Genomic DNA, 23,044 nt, shown 5'->3' on the forward strand with positions numbered 1-23,044 from the left:
TCACTGCTAGCAGGGTGAATGGCCGTGGGGAATGGCTGATTGCTTTCATTCCAGTTCCTCCTGAACTTGGGCCTCCCCCAGCAGGAAAATAGCTCTTCCCATTGGCAAGGGCTGAAGGGAGGGAAGGAGAAAGGAGGCTCTTTGCTTTGTCCCACTCAGGAGGGTTCTGGGGAGGGGTAGAAGGGGAGAAGCTGCAGCCCAGAGGCACCTGGAAAGGGCCACAGCTACCATAGGCTCATAGAACCAAGCAGGTTGGCAGAGAGCTCCAAGCTCCTCCAGCCCAGCCTAGCACCCAGCCCTGCCCAACCAACCAGACCATAGCACTAAGTGCCCCAGCCAGGCTTGGCTGCAACAGCTCCAGGCACAGCCACTCCACCACCTCCCTGGGCAGCCCATTCCAGTGCCAATCACTCTCTCTGACAACAACTTCCTAACAACATCCAGCCTAGACCTGCCCTGGCACAGCTTCAGCCTCTGTCCCCTTCTTCTGTACCTGGCTGCCTGGCAGCAGAGCCCAACCCCACCTGGCTACAGCCTCCCTGCAGGCAGCTGCAGGCAGCAATCAGCTCTGCCCTGAGCCTCCTCTGCTGCAGGCTGCACCCCCCCAGCTCCCTCAGCCTCTCCTCACAGGGCTTGTGTGAGCTTCTTGATCATAGGAATATAGAATCACAGAATCATAGAACCCCAGAATCAGAATCACAGAATCACAACCAGTCAGGGCTGGAAGGGAGCACAAGGAGCAGCCAGTACCAACCCCCTGCCATGCCCAGGGACACCCTACCCTAGAGCAGGCTGCACACAGCCTCAGCCAGCCTGGCCTCAAACACCTCCAGCCATGGGGCCTCAACCACCTCCCTGGGCAACCCCTGCCAGCCTCTCACCACTCTCCTGCTCAACAACTTCCTCCTCACCTCCACTCTCACTCTCCCCACTTCCAGCTTTGCTCCATTCCCCCAATCCTGGCACTCCCTGACAGCCTAAATCCCCAGCTCTCTTGGAGCCCCCTGCAGATCCTCAAAGACCACAATAAGGTCCCCTGGGAGCCTTCCCCTCTCCAGGGTGTTTTCAGCAGGGAATGGTTGTGTAGCAGGAGAGATTTGGGGGTTGGGGCTGTTTTCAGCAGGGAATGGTTGTGCAGCAGGAGAGATTTGGGGGTTGGGGCTGTTTTCAGCAGGGAATGGTTGTGCAGCAGGAGAGATTTGGTTCATTATTCTTCTATTCCATACAATAATATCACATTTACACCAGAAAACTGTTAAGCAGCTTCTGTGCCTCTGTCTGACCTTGGAGTGTGTTGGGTTAGCTTTGAGTCACTGAGTAATTCATGCCCCAAATGGAGCTACACAGCATCTACAACTGCCTGCCTCTGCCAGGCTGTGTTGTGCCCTGGTTAATTGGGTGACCTGCTGTTAATAATTAATGCCACCTGAACCCAGTGCTGGGAGCAATCATTCCTCTTGCTGCTGACAAGCTCCAGGGCCACAGAAAGTCATACTGAATTGATGGAGGGTTCCATGTGTGCTCCTCTTAGCCTTGTGAAGAGGACTTGGCTGCCCTCAGAGTTCCCTTCCTCTTCCATTGCCTGTTGCTCTCTTGCCCTCTGTGTTCCTCAAGCAGCCACAGTCCCTACCTTCTCTCCCACCTCCCTGCCTTCCCTGGTCGTCCAGTTTCTGACTCCTCTGCAAACTGGGAGGATGTTCTGCATGCTCCTCTTGCTGGCTCTTTTCTCTGCCTTGTGCACAAGCCCTGTGAGGAGAGGCTGAGGGAGCTGGGGGAGTGCAGCCTGCAGCAGAGGAGGCTCAGGGCAGAGCTCATTGCTGTCTACAACTCCCTGAAGGGAGGCTGTAGCCAGGTGGGGTTGGGCTCTTCTGCCAGGCAAGCAGCAACAGAACAAGGGGACACAGTCTCAAGTTGTGTTGGGGAGGTCTAGGCTGGATGTTAGGAGGAAGTTCCTGTCAGAGAGAGTGATTGGCATTGGAATGGGCTGCCCAGGGAGGTGGTGGAGTCCCCATCCCTGGAGGTGCTTAAGAGCAGGCTGCATGAGGCTCTTAGTGCCATGGGGTAGTTAATGAGGAGGTGTTGGGTGCTAGGTTGGACTTGATGATCTCAGAGGTCTTTTCCAACCTGCTTCATGCTGTGATTCTGTGATCTCTTTCTAACAGAACATGAGGGATTGGAAGGGACCTCCAAAGCTCATCCAGTCCAAGCTCCCCCCCCCCCAGGGCAGGACACACAGAACACATCCAGACAGAGCTTGGAAGGCTCCAGAGCAGGAGACTCCACAACCTCTCTGGGCAGCCTGCTCCAGGGCTCTGCCACCCTCACAGGGACAAAGCTTTCCCTTCTGTCCCCCTGGCAGCTCCTCTGCTCCAGCTGGCAACCACTGCCCCTTGGCCTGGCACTGGACAGCCCTGAACAGAGCCTGACTCCAGCCCTGCACATCTTTATGCCCAGCACTGAGGGCAGCCTCAGGCTCCTCTGCTCCAAGCAGCCTCAGCTGCCTCAGCCTGGCCTCACAGGAGCTGTTCACTGCCTGCAGCAGCTCTTTGGGGCTCTGGGCTGGACTCTTCCATTCAGTTCTTGCCCATTTGCCTTTTGAATCCCTTTAGGCTGTGCCTGCCTGTGCTCACTGCAGGCCAGGAAGTTCCTTTTCCTTTCAGAACCACTCTGTCCCACCTGAGCTGCCTCCTCTCCAGTCCCCAACATTTAAAGTCTAACCTATGTCTCATCCTACTCTCCAGCTACTCCACCCAGGAGAGCTCTGTTTGCTTTTACTTCTGTGATGGAATTATAGAATCATTACAGTTGGGATAAAACCTCTAAGCTTATCAAGCCCAACCTGTAGGCAACATCTCCAAGAGCACTAAACCACCTGCTGCTCACCAGGGGTAGTGACTCCAGCACCTCCCTGGGCAGCCTCTTCCAATGTCTCACCACAGGAGAGCATCAAAATGGCATTGGAAGATTTGAAAGTGAAGGAATCAGAGATTCATAGCATGGTTTGGGCTGGAAGTTCATCTGGTTCCAAACTGTCAGGCAAGGAGAGAGTCACCTCTTGTCCTAATGAGTCCCTCCACATCTTCCCTCCAGGTCCATGTGACTGACTGGAATGCTGCTGTAAGGTCTCCCAGGAGCCTTCTCCTCCCCACGTTGGCACAGACTTCCAGGAGCCTTCTCCTCCCCACGTTGGCACAGACTTCCAGGAGCCTTCTCCTCCCCACATTGGCACAGACTTCCAGGAGCCTTCTCCTGTCCACGTTGGCACAGACTCCCAGGAGCCTTCTCCCCACATTGGCACAGACTTCCAGGAGCCTTCTCCTCCCCACATTGGCACAGACTTCCAGGAGCCTTCTCCTCCCCACATTGGCACAGACTTCCAGGAGCCTTCTCCTGTCCACGTTGGCACAGACTCCCAGGAGCCTTCTCCTCTCCACATTGGCACAGACTCCCAGGAGCCTTCTCCCCACATTGGCACAGACTCCCAGGAGCCTTCTCCCCACATTGGCACAGACTCCCAGGAGCCTTCTCCTCTCCACGTTGGCACAGACTCCCAGGATTCTTCTCTCCACATTGGCACAGACTTCCAGGAGCCTTTTCCTGTCCACATTGGCACAGACTTCCAGGAGCCTTTTCCTGTCCACATTGGCACAGACTTCCAGGAGCCTTCTCCCCACATTGGCACAGACTTCCAGGAGCCTTCTCCTCTCCACTTGTCAAGCCTGTCCAGCTCCCTCTGACTGGAATCCTCTCCTGCAATCCCAAGGACTTCACCACTCAGCTTGGAGTGGTTAGAGGCAGGTAGGAATCTGATGAGCTGGAATTATTGGCTAAGAGGTTGGAGGTTTGTGATAAGAATTGGAATTATTGGGAAAGGAAGTTGGAATTTTTTGTTGGATGAGGATTTGAATTTTCTAAGCTTGGATTCCATAGGTGTTGGAATTATAGGAGCTGGGATTTTGGGAGCTGGTTTGAGTTCTAGGAGCTGGTTTGAGTTTTGGGAGCTGGTTTGAGTTCTAGGAGGTGGTTTGAGTTCTGGGAGCTGGTTTGAGTTCTGGGAGCTGGTTTGAGTTTTAGGAGATGATTTGAGTTTTGGGAGCTGGTTTGGATTTTAGGAGCTGGTTTGAATATTTTTAGGAGCTGGTTTGAGTTTTGGGAGCTGGTTTGGAATTTAGGAGGTAGTTTGAGTTTTAGGAGCTGGTTTGAGTTTTAGGAGATGATTGATGTCTAGGAGGTGCCCATGCCTGAAGGTGTTGCAGCAATGTGTAGCCATGGCACTTGGGGCCAGGGTTTGGTGGCCATGGTGGGATTGGGTTGCTGCTTGGACTGGATGAGCTCAGAGATGACAGCCAAGGCACTTGAGGCCAGGGTTTGGTGGCTGTGGTGGGGTTGGGTTGCTGCTTGGACTGGATGAGCTCAGAGATGACAGCCAAGGCACTTGGGGCCAGGGTTTGGTGGCCATGGTGGGATTGGGTTGCTGCTTGGACTGGATGAGCTCAGAGATGACAGCCAAGGCACTTGGGGCCAGGGTTTGGTGGCCATGGTGGGGTTGGGTTGCTGCTTGGACTGGATGAGCTCAGAGATGACAGCCAAGGCACTTGGGGCCAGGGTTTGGTGGCCATGGTGGGATTGGGTTGCTGCTTGGACTGGATGAGCTCAGAGATGACAGCCAAGGCACTTGGGGCCAGGGTTTGGTGGCCATGGTGGGATTGGGTTGCTGCTTGGACTGGATGAGCTCAGAGATGACAGCCAAGGCACTTGAGGCCAGGGTTTGGTGGCTGTGGTGGGGTTGGGTTGCTGCTTGGACTGGATGAGCTCAGAGGACTTTCCAAACCCAACCCATCCTCTGCTTCTCTGCACTGCAGAGGCATTGGAGCTGCAGCCAGCTACGTGTTCACTTGCTCCAGGAGGTGCTCTGATGTTTGTTTTAACTGCATACATTTGTGTTCAGCTGAGGAAACATCAGCTCCAGGCCTCTCAGCTTCCAAGAGCTCAACACAGAAACATTCTGTAGCTCTCTGGCTCACTCCTGCCCCTTCCCAGCCCGTTCCATCTCCTGCTTTTTACTGGGGATGCTCTTTGGAAGCAATCCAGGTCACCATCTTTGATCACATTGGGTGCTTCTGTGCTCCACAACCTCCCTGGAGGTGTTCAGGAGCAGGTTGGCTGAGTCCTTGAGTGACCAGTTCTAGCAGGAGGTGTCCCTGCCCATGGAACTGGCTGAGCTTCGAGCTTCCTTCCAACCTAAACCCATTCTAGATGGCACCAGAATCCCTCCCTGACCTCCCAAACACCTCTGGCATGAAAGCAGTGAGGCAGACCAAGCCCACAGCAGTCCATACTCTGGAGAAGAGGCACCCCAGAGGCTCCTAAATCATGGGGAGGATTAAAAGCAATGAACATTCATCTTCTTCTAACCCCTCCCTGAAGCTATGCTGTAAGCCTTGGCTTGGCAATTCCCTCTGCAGCTAAGCTTTGTGCTGGGAGGGAGAGCAATTAGAGAGCTGCTCTGCTTTCACCTTCATTTTCTGGGGGGGGGAGGGAGGTTTATCCCCTTGGAGAAGGGATGAAAAATGCATTTGAAACCTGATTTGGAAAGAATTCCTCCAATTGAAGGCAGGAGAGGGAGGAAAAAGAATTAATATTGATTCCTGGGTTGTTTCTAAGCCAAGGAAGAGTTTGGGGTTTCAGTGCAGAGTTTGGAAGCTTAAAGGGCACAGGAGCAAAGCAAAAGATGAAGCTGCTTTCTTGGAGATGTAAAATGGTAGAGGTCTGAGCAACCTGGAAAGTGTCCAGAGCAATGGCCATGAGGAGAGGATGATGAGTGCCCTGAGGATGCTCAGTCTGCAGAGGAGAAGGCTGAGAGGGGATCTGAGCAATGTCTGTCAAGAGCTGAGGGCTGGGAGTGAGGAAGGAAGGGACAGGGACAGCCTCTGCTCACCTGTGCCCCAGCACAGGACAAGGAATCATTGTCTGGCTGCAAGGATAAGTCTCTAACCCTGGAATTAATGTAGTGATTGATGCACAGAACCAGAGAATCAGAGAACCAAGCAGGTTGGCAGAGAGCTCCAAGCTCCTCCAGCCCAGCCTAGCACCCAGCCCTGTCCAACCAACCAGACCATGGCACTAAGTGCCCCAGCCAGGCTTGGCTGCAACACCTCCAGCCACAGCCACTCCACCACCTCCCTGGGCAGCCCATTCCAAAGCCAATCACTCTCTCTGACAACAACTTCCTAACAACATCCAGCCTAGACCTGCCCTGGCACAGCTTCAGCCTCTGTCCCCTTCTTCTGGCCCTGGCTGCCTGGCAGCAGAGCCCAACCCCACCTGGCTACAGCCTCCCTGCAGGCAGCTGCAGGCAGCAATCAGCTCTGCCCTGAGCCTCCTCTGCTGCAGGCTGCACCCCCCCAGCTCCCTCAGCCTCTCCTCATAGGGTTTATGCTCCAGGCCCCTCCCCAGCCTTGCTGCCCTGCTCTGGGCACCTTCCAGCACCTCAACAGCTCTCTGCAATGGAGGAGCCCAGAGCTGGACACAGCACTGCAGGGGTGGCCTGAGCAGTGCTGAGCACAGGGGCAGAAGCAGCTCCCTTGTCCTGCTGCCCACACTGCTCCTGAGCCAGCCCAGGATGCCATTGGCTCTGCTGCCCACCTGGGCACTGCTGCCTCCTCTGCAGCTGCTCTCTGCCAGCACCCCCAGGTCCCTCTCTGCCTGCCTGCTCTCAGCCACTCTAGCCTCAAGCTTAACTACAGTAGGGAGTGAAGGAAATCTTGGAGATACTTGGGGTGGGGTTAGGGATAAATTTGGCTACTCTGCTCACTGGAAAGCCTTTCTATAGCTCAGCAAACCATCAGGGAGAAAGTTTGTTGTGCCTCAATCAATCAGTGGGCATTAATGCAGAGCCTTTCTGCCTCTGTCTGATCATCCTGGCTGGAGCCAGCTCCACTCAAGAATTTCCTCCTGCCTTTCACTCCTGCTTTAGCCTCATTTCTTCTCATTCTTTGGATGCCTGCACTCCACTAAGGATTTTCTCCTCGAATTTATGAGCAGTGCTGGAGCCAAGTTACAAGCAGCACCACCAAGATTTTGTCCTTGGCCATTCAGGAGGTCTCATTTCATCCTCAGCCTTCTCAAGAGGTTTAATTGCCAGGAAAATAGAGGCAGCTCCTTGAGTTCAGACAGGCTAATGCCTGATCTGCTGTGAGCAAGGGCATCAGACAATAACACTCACCCAAAGCTATGGAGCAAAGGAAATTCACATCCCATGGACTGGTTCTTACTGCCAGGGAGGGGAAGGGGTGGGGAAATGAACATGTTTGTGTCATCTTTTCCTGACTCAAACCAATCCATGGGTTTAGCATCTCTAACTCACCCCCACAACAGCTCCATGATTTTTGCATCTCTAACTCACTCCCACAACAGCTCCATGCTTTTTGCATCTCTAACTCACTCCCACAACAGCTCCATGGTTTTTATCAGCTCTAGCTCACCCCCACAGCAGCTCCATGGTTGTCTGATGCACAGACTCATAGAACTGTCAGGGTTAGAAGGGAGCTCAAGGAGCATTCAGCTCTGGATCCCCCTGCCATGCCCAGGGACACCTCACACCAGAGCAGGTTGCCCACAGCCACATCCAGCCTGGCCTTAAACACCTCCAGGGCTGAGGCTCCCAGCACCTCCCTGGGCAGCCTGTGCCAGGCTCTCACCACCCTCATGCTCAACAACTTCTCCCTCATGTCTCACCTCAATCTCTCCTCCTCCAGCTTGGATCCATTCCCCCTGCTCCTATCCCTACCCAGCACCCTCCAAAGTCCCTCTCCAGCTCTCCTGCAGCCCCCTTCAGACACTGCAAGGCCACAAGAAGCTCTCCTGGGAGCCTTCTCCTCTCCAGGCTCAGCCCCCCCAACTCTCAGCCTGTGCTCACAGCAGAGCAGCTCCAGCCCTCTGCTCACCCTCGGGGCCCTTCTCTGGCACCTTCCAGCCCCTCCAGCCCTTTCCTGTGCCAGGGGCTCCAGCAGTGGGGTCTCAGCACAGAGAATCACCTCTAGTCTGGGTGTAGTATAGCTTCAAGAGCCCCCAAATATGCCTTTGGTCTGAGCTCTTTGCAGGCATCTCTTGCCCTGGAAGACTTCACCTCCCCTTCCTTTAACAGTAACAGACAGGATATTCACTGCTGGTGTTTCCAGAAGATTGGGCCATGATTCATTTTGGGCCCTGGAGGAATAAAGGTCAGGCCTGAGGTAGGAAAAACCAGCTAAATGAATTGTCAGTCCACTGAGAGTGGAGCAGGGGAGAGGAAACAGCAGCTGACAAGCTGGCACAGGCAGCTCCTGGGCTGTGCTGCTATTTGCACAGCCTGCTCTGTGCAGCCTCTAATTGGGTTTCTCCTGCCTGTGCTTGCAGTGCCAGAGGGAGTTCTGTGGGCCATGGGTGAGGGTTTTCACCATCAGGCTGTGCTGTGCTCAGTTTTGGGGCCCTTGCTCAAAGCAGGACATTGAGGGGCTGGGGCATGCCCGGGGAAGGGCTTTGGTGGCATTCAGAGGCTAGGAGGGGGAATGGAGAGCAAGGCATGGGGAAGGAGGATGCTAACCCTGCTCTGAGAGCTGGGGAGCACTGAGCAGAGCTCCTCCTGAGCACACCTGTGTGTGTGCAGAGACAGGAGAGAACAGAGAGAGAACAGAGCAGAATAGAACAGAGATAGGATGGGATGGGATGGGATGGAGTAGAATGAGGTGGAATGGGAATAGAAATAGAATAGAAGTAGGATGGGGTGGAATGGAATAGCATGGGATGGGATGGAATAGAATGGGATGGGATGGAATAGAATGGGATGGAATGGAATAGAATGGAATGGGAGTAGAAATAGAATAGAAATAGGATGGAATGGGATGGGATGGAATAGAATGGGATGGGATGGGATGGAATAGAATGGGATGGATTGGAATGGAATAGAATGGAATGGAAGTAGAAATAGAATAGAAATAGGATGGAATGGAATGAAATAGAATGGAATAGGAGTAGAAATAGAATAGAAATGGGATGGGATAGACTGGAATGGGAGTAGAAATAGCATAGAAATAGGATGGGATGGGATGGAATAGAATGGGATGGAATGGGAGTAGAAATAGCATAGAAATAGGATAGGATGGAATGGAATAGAATGGAATGGGAGTAGAAATAGAATAGAAATGGGATGGGATGGAATGGGATGGAATGGAATGGAATAGAATGGGATGGGAGTAGAAATAGCATAGAAATAGGATGGGATGGAATGGAATAGAATGGAATGTGAGTAGAAATAGAACAGATTGGAATAGAAATAGAATAGAATAGAAATAGGATGGAATGGAATAGGATAGACATAGAATGGAATAGAATGGAATGGAATAGGATAGAAATAGGATGGGATAGAATGGAATGGAATAGAATAGAAATAGGGTGGAATGGCATAGAATAGAAATAGAATGGAATGGAAAAGAATAGAATGGAATAGAATAGAAATAGAATGGAATGGAATAGAAATAGAATGGATTACAATAGGAATGGAGTGGAATGGAACAGAATGGAATGGAATAGAATGGAATAGAATAGAATAGAATGAAATGGGAGAGAAAGAGAATGGAATAGAATAGAAATAGAGTAGAATAGACTGGAATAGAATCAACCAGGTTGGAAGAGACCTGCAAGGTGAGCTACAGAGTGCTGGGTGTGGTGGTGCTGAGCTAATGGCCTTACTGCATCTGTCATGGTGAAGTTTTTCCCCATCAGGGCATGTTCAGTTTTGAAGGCAGGGCCAGGGACAGCCTCTGCTCACCTGTGCCCTGCCATAGGACAAGGGGCAAGGGATGGAAATTGCAGCCCAGGAAGTTGCAGCTGAACAGGAGACAGAACTTCTGGAGTGTGAGGGTGGCAGAGCCCTGGCACAGGCTGCCCAGAGAGGTGGTGGAGTCTCCTTCTGTTTTGTACCCCTCCTTCCAAGAAGGACCTTGAGGAGCTGGAGCAGGTCCAGAGCAGGGCAATGAAGCTGGGGAACAGGGCTGGGGAGGAGTAGCTGAGGAAGCTGGGGGTGTGCACGGTGAGGAAGAGGAGGCTGAGGCTTTATGCAAGCAGTGCTGCTCTCCTCTGCTGAGTCAGATGGGCAGCACAGCTAAGCCAAGGGCTGCAGCCAGCCAGCTCTGCCCTTCTCTGCTGGCCAGAAGGCTGCAGAGTTGAGCTCCCCAGGCACACCACCTTAGCCTGCAATCAGTAGCCACTTCCATGGGAGATGGACTCCTGTCTCCAGGCTTGCTCCAGCTGCACGAGTGGGGCCTTGCTGCTGGGCTGCTGATTAATGTGCTCAGTAGCTGCAGGATTCAGTCCTGTTTGCAGTAGGGGATGCTGCATGATGTATTTTTGTACACCAGGCTCTCTCTCTGGCCTCTAAGTCATGGAGGTGGAAGATGACAGGGAGCTGATGATTAGATGTCCCTTCCAGCCCCTCACATCCTCTGCTCCTGTGGTTGATGTCAGGATAGCATCCATGGTGAAAGGGAATTTACACTCCTGGGCATCAGCAAGGCAGGCAAAGGGTAAAATGCAGCCCAGCAGGCAGGCAGGGGCTGGGCTGCAGGCAGAGCAGTGTGAGCAGCAGGGCAAGAAAAGGGGATTGTGCCCCTTGGCTCTGCTCTGCTCAGCCCTCACCTCCAAGCCTGTCCCCAGCAGCAGCAGGAAGGCACAGAGCGGCTGGAGAGAGGTCAGAGGAGGCTACAGAGATGATGGCTGAAATTCCATCCCATCCATACCATTTCTCCTGAACCTTCCTGAAAACAAGCTGCTGCTTCAAGACCTTCTCTTTAGCAGATGTGGCCAAGCAGGCAGCTCTGGTTTGCTCCTTGTGGAGGCTGCTTCACCCCTTTCAGATTCCTCTTTCTGATGCATTTCAACTCTTAGCATAAAACAAACTCAGCCAAGAGCAGAGAAAGGGCAAACAGATCAGGAGGAAGAAGAAATTAGGGGCTTGAAATTCCATCACCTCCATACAATTCCTCTCTGAGCCTTCCTGAGCCCAAGCCACCACCAAAGGCTGATGCAAGGTGGAACTGATATGTCTTTGAGAGAGCTGAGGGGGTTCAGCCTGGAGAAGGGAAGGCTCCAGGGGGACCTCAGAGCTGCCTTTCTGGAGCTTGAAGGGATCCTACAGGGAGGCTGCAGGCAGAGGGCAAGAGAGGGGATTGTGGCCCTTGGTTGGGAGCAGCCCTGGTGAAAGAGGCTTGGGGGTGTTGGGTGCTGAGCAGCTGCCCAGGAGCCAGCAGTGCCCTCCTGCAGCCCAGCAGGCAGCCAGGGGCTGGGCTGCAGGCAGAGCAGTGTGGGCAGAGGGCAGGAGAGGGCATTGTGCCCCTTGGCTCTGCTCTGCTCAGCCCTCACCTCCAAGCCTGTCCCCAGCAGCAGCAGGAGGAGGGCACAGAGGTGCTGGGAAGAGGCCAGAGGAGGCCACAGAGATGCTGGCAGGGCTGGAGCAGCTCTGCTGTGAGCACAGGCTGAGGGAGCTGGGGGGGTGCAGGCTGCAGAGGAGAAGGCTCCAGGGGCACCTCAGAGCTGCTGCCAGTAGCTGGTTGGATTTATTTTGTTGTTTTATTTTGCTTTGGGTTTTTTTTTGTTGTTTTATTTTAGTTTGGTTTTTTTTGTTTGTTTGTTTTATTTCCATTTGGCTTTGGGTTTTGTTTGGCTGTGGGTGAAGACAAAACATTCCCCTCTGAGCTCTTTAAGAGATGCTATTTATGTATTTGGGTTTTGGTTTCTTTTCCAGGGGAGGTTAAGAGGTTAATGAGGAGTAGTTGCTAAGACAAGAAATCAACTCAGCAGGCTTAGCCTGAGATGAAATAAAACCCCAAGCAACCACACCAGAAACCAGCCCAGAAAGCCAACTACAACAGACAAAGCACTCAGAAAAACACCCCAGGAGACAGAAGGATGCAGAGCAGAGACTGTGCAGAGAGCCTGCCAGGGAGAAGTGAGTGATGTGCCTAGCAAGAGAGCAGCCCTGTGCAGAAGGAGCTGGCAGTGCTGCTGGGCACTAAGTGCTGCCTGTCACAGCAATGTGCCCTGCTGGCCAAGGAGGCCAAGGGGGTCCTGGGGGCATCCAGAAGAGTGATGCCAGCAGATGCAGGGAGGTTCTCCTGCCCCTCTGCTCTGCCCTGCTCAGGCCCCACCTGCAGCAGTGCACCCAGGGCTGGGCAGCTGCAGAGGGGCAGGGATGTGCTGCAGAGAGGCCAAGGGAGGGCTGCAAGGATGCTGCAGGGGCTGCAGCACTGCCTGCTGAGGAGAGGCTGAGAGCCCTGGGGCTGCTCTGGCTGCAGAGGAGAAGGCTGAGGGAGCTGGGGGCATGCAGCTTGGAGAAGAGAAGGCTCCAGGCAGACCTCAGAGCTGCTGCCAGTACCTAAAGGGGCTCCAAGAAAGCTTCAGAGAGACTGAGTGCAAAGGGCTACAGGGACAGGATGAGGGCAGTGGCTGCAAACCAGAGCTGAGCAGCTTGAGAGTGGCTGTGAGGAACAAGTTGTGCAGCAGGAGGCTGCTGGAACCCTGCAGCAGGTTGCCCAGGGAGGTGGCTGAGGCTCCATGGCTGGAGATGTTGAAGGTGAGGCTGGGCAGGGCTGAGAGCAGCCTGCTCTAGTGGAGGATGTCCCTGCTGAGTGCAGGGGGGGTTGGATTGGATGAGCTTTGCAGGTCCCTTCCAACCAAACCCATTCTGTGGTTCTGTGAAGATCAGAGGGTGGTGAGAGCCTGGCACAGGCTGCCCAGGGAGGTGCTGGAAGCCTCATCCCTGGGAGCTGTTAAGTCCAGGCTGGAAGTGGCTGTGGGCAACCTGCTCTGGTGTGAGGTGTCCCTGCCCATGGCAGGGAGGTTGGAGCTGGATGCTCCTTGAGCTCCCTTCCAGCCCTGCAGTTCTATGGCAGGGAGGTTGGAGCTGGCTGCTCCTTGAGCTCCCTCCCAGCCCTGCCAGCTCTGTGACTCTATGATGTAGTCATTATTAAAAGCAGAGAATATTGCACTGCATTGACTAAGTCCCTGCTTATCTCCCCAGCAGTTGGGAGTTTGCTGTTTGGGTCATAGATAAAATTTGCTGCAGTGAAAATAAATCAAATCAAATCTAATTTTATCCTCAGTTTGTGGTTTGGTTTTTTTTTTTCCCCTTCCCCTCTCTACCAAAGATAAGTTAAAGGAAATTCCATTACTGCCTATCTGATGTATCCAGGTAACAGCCAGCAACCAGGCCTGCACCAAATGCAGTCATTAACTTCACTGCTGTAATTATTACCTCTGTTATTAGCTAAGCCCTGGCCAGCAGAATGAAGTTCTTATCTCCTCCCTGTCCTGAGGAAGTGGAAAGTCCCCCATGGAAAATGGAGGCTGAGCTGCTCTCCAGAAGGTAGTTCCTTTGGCTGAGTTTTGCTCTCCAGGGTCTAAACTCCTTTGTTGTTGTTGTTTCAGCAGTGAGTGAGGCACTTTGTTCAATCAGAGGCTCCCAGAATGGTCAGGGCTGGAAGGGACCTCAAGGAGCAGCCAGTTCCAACCTCCCTGCTATGGGCAGGGACCCCTCAAAGGCCACATCCAGCCTGGACTTAACAGCTCCCAGGAAGGAGGCTTCCAGCAAAGCTTCATTCCTCCTGTCAGTGCCCATCAAGATGTTAACCAACCTGCCCTAGCTCCAGTGCTAAAGCCAAAGCCTTTGGGCTTGTAATTAGGATTGAGTTTGTTTCTCCCCCAAGCCCTCTAAAGGGATTTAAAGAGCTGTAAGAATTAATTAGCTGATGCCTGTCACATCCTTGGAAGATGACAAAGACTAAGTGGTGCTGTGGTCAGCCTAAGAGGTGCAGTCAACCTGCTGCAGGGTTCCAGCAGCCTCCTGCTGCACAACTTGTTCCTCACAGCCACTCTCAAGCTGCTCTGCTCTGGTTTGCAGCCATTGCCCTCCTCCTGTCCCTGCAGCCCTTTGCACTCAGTCTCTCTGCAGCCTTCTTGGAGCCCCTTCAGGCACTGGCAGCTGCTGTTAGGTCTCTCTGGAGCCTTCTCCTCTGCAGGCTGCACCCCCCCAGCTCCCTCAGCCTTCTGCTTTGCAGCCTCTCAGCCTTCTCCTCTGCAGCCAGAGCAGCCCCAGGGCTCTCAGCTGGGGAAAACCCTGCTCTGTGGTGGGGAACAAAATGACTCTCAGCTACATATCTGAGGTTGATAACAGGAGGGGCTGTTAGGGATTTCACCTTGAATGTGCCAGAAAGCCTCCAACTAAATCTTGAGAGCTCTTCACCCAGACATTAAAATCCTTCTCAGGCAACAAGAGGCTCTGGATCTAGCAATGAGAGGCTCTGGATCTAGCAAAGACAGACTCTGGATCTAGGAACTACAGGCTCTGGATCTAGCAATGAGAGGCTCTGGATCTAGCAAAGACAGACTCTGGATCTAGGAACTACAGGCTCTGGATCTAGCAAAGACAGCCTCTGGATCTAGCAATGAGAGGCTCTGGATCTAGCAATGAGAGGCTCTGGATCTAGGAACTACAGGCTCTGGATCTAGCAATGAGAGGCTCTGGATCTAGCAAAGACAGACTCTGGATCTAGGAACTACAGGCTCTGGATCTAGCAAAGACAGGCTCTGGATCTAGCAATGAGAGGCTCTGGATCTAGCAATGAGAGGCTCTGGATCTAGGAACTACAGGCTCTGGATCTAGCAATGAGAGGCTCTGGATCTAGCAATGAGAGGCTCTGGATCTAGCAATGAGAGGCTCTGGATCTAGGAACTACAGGCTCTGGATCTAGCAATGAGAGGCTCTGGATCTAGCAAAGACAGGCTCTGGATCTAGCAATGAGAGGCTCTGGATCTAGCAAAGACAGACTCTGGATCTAGCAGCCTGTCTTTTAGCTCCCCTGAGCTGAAAGTCATTTGGATGCATCTTAAAGTCACTTGGATGTGGTGCTTAGGGTGGACCATGTAGGGTAGGGTCATAGGTTGGACCTGGTGGTCCTGAGGGGCTTTTCCAACCTGTGATTCTGTGAATTTGGGTTCTCACATTTAGCTCTCCTGAGCTGAGCCATTCCACACTTTCCCAATCTGACCAAGGATGTCAGAGGTGAGGCTCAGCCTTCTAGAAAGGAACTGGGAACTTTTAGCTGCCTGTTAATTAAAGGAAGGAGGAGAAAAAAGGTCTTTGAGGGATGTAACAGCAGCAAGGACAAATGAATGGATGTTTGGGGGGAAATGAAGACTGAAAGCAAGAGGTCATTTCTCCCCTGTGCCTCCTTCCTTTGTCACTTGTGCAGCTTGCTCCAGCTCTGTCCCAGTAATCCAGAACCTATTTTAACTCCTCTTTATTTGTCCTACCTCTTACAGATGTCAAAAAAAAAAAAAACCCAAACCCCAACCTTTTCTCCCAGCTAGAAGCCCAATTAAGCTAAGAAGTGCTAAGAAGTTAAATCCCCTACCAGAAGCCAAGCCCTGGGCTTGAAATATTAAAATATGAATTCACCAAATCCCTTGGAAGGGGAGGAAATAAAAAAGGAAATCCTTAACTTAATGCATTCCTAAACTGAATGAGACTCAGGAAGGTGCTGAAAGGCTTGGCTGAAGGATGGGAAAGCTCAAAGCCTCCTCTGAGTGACAGCAAAGGGCTGGCAGGAGGCTCACAGCCTTGGAGTCAGCCTGGTCCATTTGGCTGCATCAGTGGGTCTGTGGCAGGGGGCTGGAGAGGAAGGGAAGCAAGGGTTAAGAAGACAAAAAAGAGTGAAGGAATTGTTATAAAGGAATGATTAGAAAGAAGTAGTTAGAAGTGGTTGGAGAGAAATAGGAGGAGAGAAAGAGAGAGAAATAAGAGTAGGGAAATAAGAATAAAGAATTAGAATAGAGAAATGAGAATAAAGAAATGCAAATAGAGAAATGAGAGTAGAGAAATAGGAATGGAGAAGTAAGAGAAGAGAAATAGGAGTAGAGAAATAGGAGTAGAGAAATAGGAATAGAGAAATGAGAGTAGGAAAATAGGAATAGAGAAATTGGAGTAGAGAAATAGGAATAGAGAAATGAGAGTAGGAAAATAGGAATAGAGAAATAGGAGTAGAGAAATAAGAGTAGAGAAATAGGAATAGAGTGAAAAAAGTAGAGAAATAAGAGTAGAGATAAAAATAAAGAAATAAAATAGAGAATAAAAGTAGAGAAATAAGAATAGAGAAATAAAAAATAGAGAACTAAGAATAAGGAAATAACAATAAAGAAATAAGAAGAGAGAAGTAGAAATAGAGAAATAAGAATAGAAAAAAAATAGAGAAATAAAAGTAGAGAAATAGGAATAGAGAAATAGGAATAGAGAAATAGGAGTAGAGAAATAGGAGTAGAGAAATAGGAATAGAGAAATAGGAGTAGAGAAATAAGAGTAGAGAATTAGGAATAGAGAAATAGAAGTAGGGAAATAAAAGTAGATAAATAAGAATAGAGAAAAAAAGAGTAGAGAAATAAGGATAGAGAAATAAGAAAAGAGAAAAATAATAGAGAAATAAGAATAGAGGAATAAAGGTTAGGAAATGAGAATAGAGAAATAACAGATAAATAGAAGTAGAGAAATAAGAATAGAGAAAAAGAATTGAGAAATGAAATGTAGAAATTAAAGTAGAGAAATAAAAAGTAGAGAATTAGGACTAGGAAAATAAGAACAGAGACATGAAAAGAGAGAAATACAAGTAGAGAAATATGAATAGAGAAATAAGAGTAGAAAAATAAGAATAGAGAAATAAGAGTAAGAGAAATAAGAATAGAGAAATTAGAATAGAGGAATAAGGGAAATAAGAATAGAGAAATAAGAATAGAGAAGTAAGAGTAGAGAAATAAGAGTAGAGGAGTAAGAATTAGAGAAATATGAGTAAGAGAATTAAGAGTAGAGAAATAAGAACAGAGAAATAAGAGAGAAATAAGAGTAAGAGAAATAAGAGTAGAGAGAGTAGAGAAATAAGAATAGAAAAATAAGAACAGAGAAATAAGAGTAGAGAAATAAAAATAGAGAAATAAGACTTAGAGAAATAAGAGTTGAGAAATAAGAATAGAGAAATAAGAGTAGAGAAATAAGAATAGAGAAATAAGAATAGAGAAATTAGAGTAGAGAAATAAGAGTAGAGAAATAAGAGCAGAGAAATAAGAGTAGAGAAATAAGAGGAGAGAGAGTAGAGAAATAAGAGTAGAGAGAGTAGAGAAATAAGAATAGAAAAATAAGAGTAGAGAAATAAGAGGAGAGAGAGTAGAGAAATAAGAATAGAAAAATAAGAGTAGAGAAATAAGAATAGAGAAATAAGAGTAGAGAAATAAGAGTAAGAGAAATAAGAGTGAGAAAAATAAGAGTAGAGAAATAAGAATAGAGAATTAAGAGTAGAGAAATGAGAGTAGAGAAATAAGAGCAGAGAAATAAGAGTAAGAGAAATAAGAGGAGAGAGAGTAGAGAAATAAGAATAGAAAAATAAGAGTAGAGAAATAAGAGCAGAGAAATAAGAGAAATAAGAGTAGAGAGAGTAGAGAAATAAGAATAGAAAAATAAGAATAGAGAAGTAAGAGTAGAGAAATAAGAGTAAGAGAAATAAGAGTAAGAGAACTATGAGTAAGAGAATTAAGAGTAGAGAAATAAGAACAGAGGAATAAGAGTAGAGAAATTAGAATAGAGAAATAAGAATAGAGAAAGGAAAATACAGAAATAAAAGTAAAGAATAAGAATAGAGAAATTAGAGTAGATAAATAATACAGAAGTAATTAGAAAGAAATAAGAACAGAGAAATAAAAAGTAGAGAAATGAGAATAGAGAAAGAAGAATAAAGAACTGGGAAAAAAAGAACTAAAAATGAAGTAATAAAAACAAGAGAAATCAAAGTAAAGAACTAAAACCAAAGGACTAATAAATGCACTTGAAAAGTAATGATCAGAACCCTAAAGAAATGATAATTGTGTTTTAAAATAATGAACAAGGTAATAAAGGAAGGAGAATAAAAATTAGGCATGAAAAATTAATAATGGTAATAATAAAGACTTAATCACAAGGAAATAGCAGTAAAGAAATCATTTGTAAGTAATAAGATAACACAGAGCCAGTAATAAAGGGATCAGAAGGAAATTGGGGCTGGGGATGTGATCCCTAATAGGAAAGACAACAATAAAGGGTCAAGAAATAATAAATACCTATGGAAATGAACAGTGATTATGACAAAGACATAAGCAGGAAGGTGCAGTGGGGAAAGAAAGGATGTCAGGAAAGAATGCATGAAAGAATAAAGACAGAGCAACAGAGGCACCAGAATAAAGACATGATAAAGACATGAGGGACCTGGCCAGGCTGGATGGGTGGGCAGAGGCCAAGGGGATGAGACTGAACAAGGCCAAGGGCAGGTTCTGCACTTTGGCCACAACAACCCCAAGCAGCACTGCAGGCTGGGGCCAGAGTGGCTGAGAGCAGCCAGGCAGAGAGGGCCCTGGGGGTGCTGGGAGAGAGCAGCTGCAGAGGAGGCAGCAGTGCCCAGGTGGGCAGCAGAGCCAATGGCATCCTGGGCTGGCTGAGGAGCAGTGTGGGCAGCAGGACAAGGGAGCTGCTTCTGCCCCTGTGCTCAGCACTGCTCAGGCCACCCCTGGAGTGCTGTGTCCAGCTCTGGGCTCATCCATTGCAGAGAGATGTTGAGGTGCTGGAAGGTGTTGAGAGCAGGGCAGCAAGGCTGGGGAGGGGCCTGGAGCACAGCCCTGTGAGGAGAGGCTGAGGGAGCTGGGGGGGGTGCAGCCTGCAGCAGAGGAGGCTCAGGGCAGAGCTGATTGCTGCCTGCAGCTGCCTGCAGGGAGGCTGTAGCCAGGTGGGGTTGGGCTCTGCTGCCAGGCAGGCAGGGCCAGAAGAAGGGGCCAGAGGCTGAAGCTGTGCCAGGGCAGGTCCAGGCTGGATGTTGTTAGGAAGTTCCTGGCAGAGAGAGTGATTGGCATTGGAATGGGCTGCCCAGGGAGGTGTTGGAGTGGCCGTGGCTGGAGGTGTTGCAGCCAAGCCTGGCTGGGGCACTTAGTGCCATGGTCTGGTTGGTTGGGCAGGGCTGGGTGCTGGGTTGGGCTGGAGAAGCTTGGAGCTCTCTTCCAACCTGCTTGGTTCTGTGATTCTATGAATAAAGGCACAATAGTAAAGACATAATGATAAAGACACAGTGATAAAGACACAATGATGAAGATACAATAATAAAGACACCATAGTAAAGACATAATAATAAAGATGCAATAATAAAGACATAAAATAAAGGCATAATAATAAAGACATAAAATAAAGACATCATAGAAAGGAAATAATATACAGGAAAAAATAATCAATTAATACATAAGAAAAAGAACCAAATAATTAGGCCACAATAATAAAAAAATAGCAAAGATTTAGAGGATCAATATACAATAAATTACAACATCCTAATGAATAAATAATAATAGAGACACAGTAACAAAGAGGCAAGGAAGAGATTGATGCTGGAGCCATTCAATACACTAATAAAGGGATAACAGGGGAAGGTTGAAGAGATGTGTGACACAGAATCATGAAGACAGCAATAATGACCTGCTCAATAAATTGATAACAGGTGGAAAATGCATAAGAATAAAGGAAATAGCAGAGAAAGAATGAAGAAGAAGTAATTAAGGGAAGAATTCCATGGCAAGTGTCACTGCTGCCAGCACACACTGCAGGCAGGCAGAGCCTGCTTTCGGGTGAGCAAAGGGCAGTAGCAGCAAGCATCCCTCAGGAGCTCTCTATCAAGCCTGCTTTAGCAACAACAAGGCCAAAACTGGCACTCAGCAGGTGCCATTCTGCATGGATTCATGGAATGGTTACATTTGGAAGGGGTCTTCAAGATGCCATAGGCAGGGACAGCTTCCAGCAGCCCAGAGTGCTCACCCAGTGCCATGGGCAGGGACAGATTCCAGCAGCCCAGAGTGCTCACCCAGTGCCATGGGCAGGGACAGCTTCCAGCAGCCCAGAGTGCTCACCCAGTGCCATGGGCAGGGACAGCTTCCAGCAGCCCAGAGTGCTCACCCAGTGCCATGGGCAGGGACAGATTCCAGCAGCCCAGAGTGCTCACCCAGTGCCATGGGCAGGGACAGCTTCCAGCAGCCCAGAGTGCTCACCCAGTGCCATGGGCAGGGACAGCTTCCAGCAGCCCAGAGTGCTCATCCAGTGCCATGGGCAGGGACAGCTTCCAGCATCCATCTATGCACAGACAGAGAGATGCAGGCTTTTAGATACAGGGAGAGAGAAAGGGGTATAGAGAGGTAGAAATGGATAGAGAGAGGGAGAGAAATGGATATAGAGAGATAGAAATGGATAGAGAGAGAGAAATGGGTATAGAGAGGTAGAAATGGATAGAGAGAGAGAGAGAAATGGGTATAGAGAGATAGAAATGGGTATAGAGAGATAGAAATGGATAGAGAGAGAGAAATGGTTATAGAGAGGTAGAAATGGAGAGAGAGAGAGAGAGAGAAATGGGTATAGACAGATAGAAATGGATATACAAAGAGAAAGAAATGGGTGTAGAGAGATAGAAATGGATAGAGAGAAAGAGAGAAATGGGTATAGAGAGATAGAAATGGATAGAGTGAGACAGAAATGGATATACAAAGAGATAGAAATGGATATGGAGAGGTAGAAATGGATAGAGAGAGATAGAAATGGGTATAGAGAGATAGAAATGGATAGAGAGAGATAGAAATGGATATACAAAGAGATAGAAATGGATATGGAGAGGTAGAAATGGATAGAGAGAGAGAGAAATGGGTATAGAGAGATAGAAATGGATAGAGAGAGATAGAAATGGATATACAAAGAGATAGAAATGGATATGGAGAGGTAGAAATGGATAGAGAGAGATAGAAATGGATAGAGAGATAGAAATGGATATGGAGAGGTAGAAATGGATAGAGAGATATAAATGGATAGAGAGAGAGATAGAAATGGGTATAGAGAGATAGAAATGGGTATAGAGAGATAGAAATGGATAGAGATAGAAATGGGTATAGAGAGATAGAAATGGATAGAGATAGAAATGGGTATAGAGAGATAGAAATGGGTATAGAGAGATAGAAATGGATAGAGATAGAAATGGGTATAGAGAGATAGAAATGGATAGAGAGATATAGAAATAGATATAGGTAGAAATAGATACATAGAGATAGAAATAGATACATAGAGGTAGAAAGAGAGAAATAAATAGATATAGAGAGATATAAATAGGTAGATAAAGACATAAATATAGCTATAAATAGATGTATAAAGGTATCAATAGATATATTGAGAAATAAAGAGGTAGAGAGAGGTATAAATAGGTAGATAGAGATATAAATGGGTATATAAAGGTATCAATAGATACACTGAGAAATTGATATAGAGAGATATAAATGGGTAGGTGGTGATGTAAATAGATATAGAGAGATATAAATAGGTGGATGGAGGTGTAAATAGATATCTAGGAATATAAAAGGGTATATGAAGGTATAAATAGATGTACTGATAAAACAATAGATATACTGATAAATAAACAGATCTAGAGAGATATAAATAGGTGGAAGGAGATATAAATAGATATACTGATAAATCAATAGATATATAAAGATAGAAATAGATACATTGAGAAATGAAAAGATCTAGAGAGCTATAAATAGGTAGATAGAGATATAAATAGATATCTAGAGATATAAGTAGTTATATGAAGGTATAAATAGATTTATTGGGAAATAAATAGATATAGAGAGACAGAAATAGATAGGTGGTGATAGAAATAGATAGATGGTAATAGAAATGGATTTATAAATAGATATAAAAAGATAGAAATAGATATAGTGAGAAATAAATAGGTATAGAGAGATGGAAATAGGTAGATGGAGATGGAAATAGGTGTATAGAAATAGAAATAGATATGTAAAGGCATAGATTTATTGAGAAATAAATAGAGAGAGCTATAAATAGGTAGGTGGTGGTATAGACATGTAGATAAATAAATAGATATATAAATGTATCAATAGGTATATTCAGAAATGAATAGAGAGATATAAATAGGTAGATGGAGATATTAATAGATATCCAGAGATATCAACAGAGAGAGATATAAATAGATATATAGAATAGAATCATAGACACATAGAATCAGGCAGGTTGGGAGAGACCTCCAAGCTCCTCCAGCCCAGCCTAGCACCCAGCCCTGGTCAATCAACCAGAGCATGGCACTAAGTGCCCCAGCCAGGCTTGGCTTCAACACCTCCAGCCACAGCCACTCCACCACCACCCTGGGCAGCCCATTCCAATGCCAATCACTCTCTCTGCCAACAACTTCCTAACAACATCCAGCCTAGACCTGCCCTGGCACAGCTTGAGGCTGTGTCCCCTCATTCTGTTGCTGACAGACATTCTGAGTCTCAGGTGTCTCTGCCTGTGGCAGGGAGGTTGGAACTGGATGGTCCTGAAAGTCCAACTCAAACCATTCTATGAGTCTGCTCTAGTGGGAGGTGTCCCTGCCCATGGCAGGGGCTTGGAACTAGATGATCACAAAGGTTCAACCCAAACCATTCTGTGAACCTGCTCTAGTGTGAGGTGTCCCTGCCATGGCAGGGGGGTTGGAACTGGATGATCTTCAAGGTCCAACCCAAACCATTCTATGAGTCTGATCTAATGGGAAGTGTCCCTACCATGACAGGGAGGTTTGGAACTGGATGATCCTGAAGGTCCAACCCAAACCATTCTATGAGTGTGACCTAGTGGGAGGTGTCTCTGTCCATGGCAGGGGGGTTGGAATTGGATGATCTTGAAGGTCTCTTCCAACCCAAACCATTCTATGAACCTGGGCTGGTGGGAGGTGTCTCTGCCCATGGCAAAGGCTTGGAACTGGATGATCTTGAAGGTTCAACCCAAAGCATTCTGAGTCTGATCTAATGGGAAGTGTCCCTACCATGACAGGGGGGGTTGGAACTGGATGATCTTGGAGGTCCAACCCAAACCATTCTGAGTCTGATCTAATGGGAAGTGTCCCTACCATGACAGGGGGGGTTGGAACTG

The 23,044-nt window shown here is 48.3% G+C and overlaps 1 protein-coding gene across 2 annotated transcripts in view; it reads left to right on the forward strand.

The window, feature by feature from the left end:
- Positions 1 to 3,526: 3,526 nt before the first annotated feature.
- CDH12 (cadherin 12) overlaps positions 3,527 to 23,044 on the forward strand; it is a 95,334-nt gene continuing 75,816 nt past the window's right edge. For both annotated transcript variants that reach the window (XM_064161238.1, XM_064161239.1), the window contains exon 1: positions 3,527 to 3,798. The gene's annotated coding sequence lies outside the window, so the exon portion shown is untranslated. The remainder of the gene's footprint in view (positions 3,799 to 23,044) is intronic.

Source organism: Pogoniulus pusillus, chromosome 21 (assembly GCF_015220805.1).
Source record: "Pogoniulus pusillus isolate bPogPus1 chromosome 21, bPogPus1.pri, whole genome shotgun sequence".
NCBI classification, from domain to species: Eukaryota; Metazoa; Chordata; class Aves; order Piciformes; family Lybiidae; genus Pogoniulus; species Pogoniulus pusillus.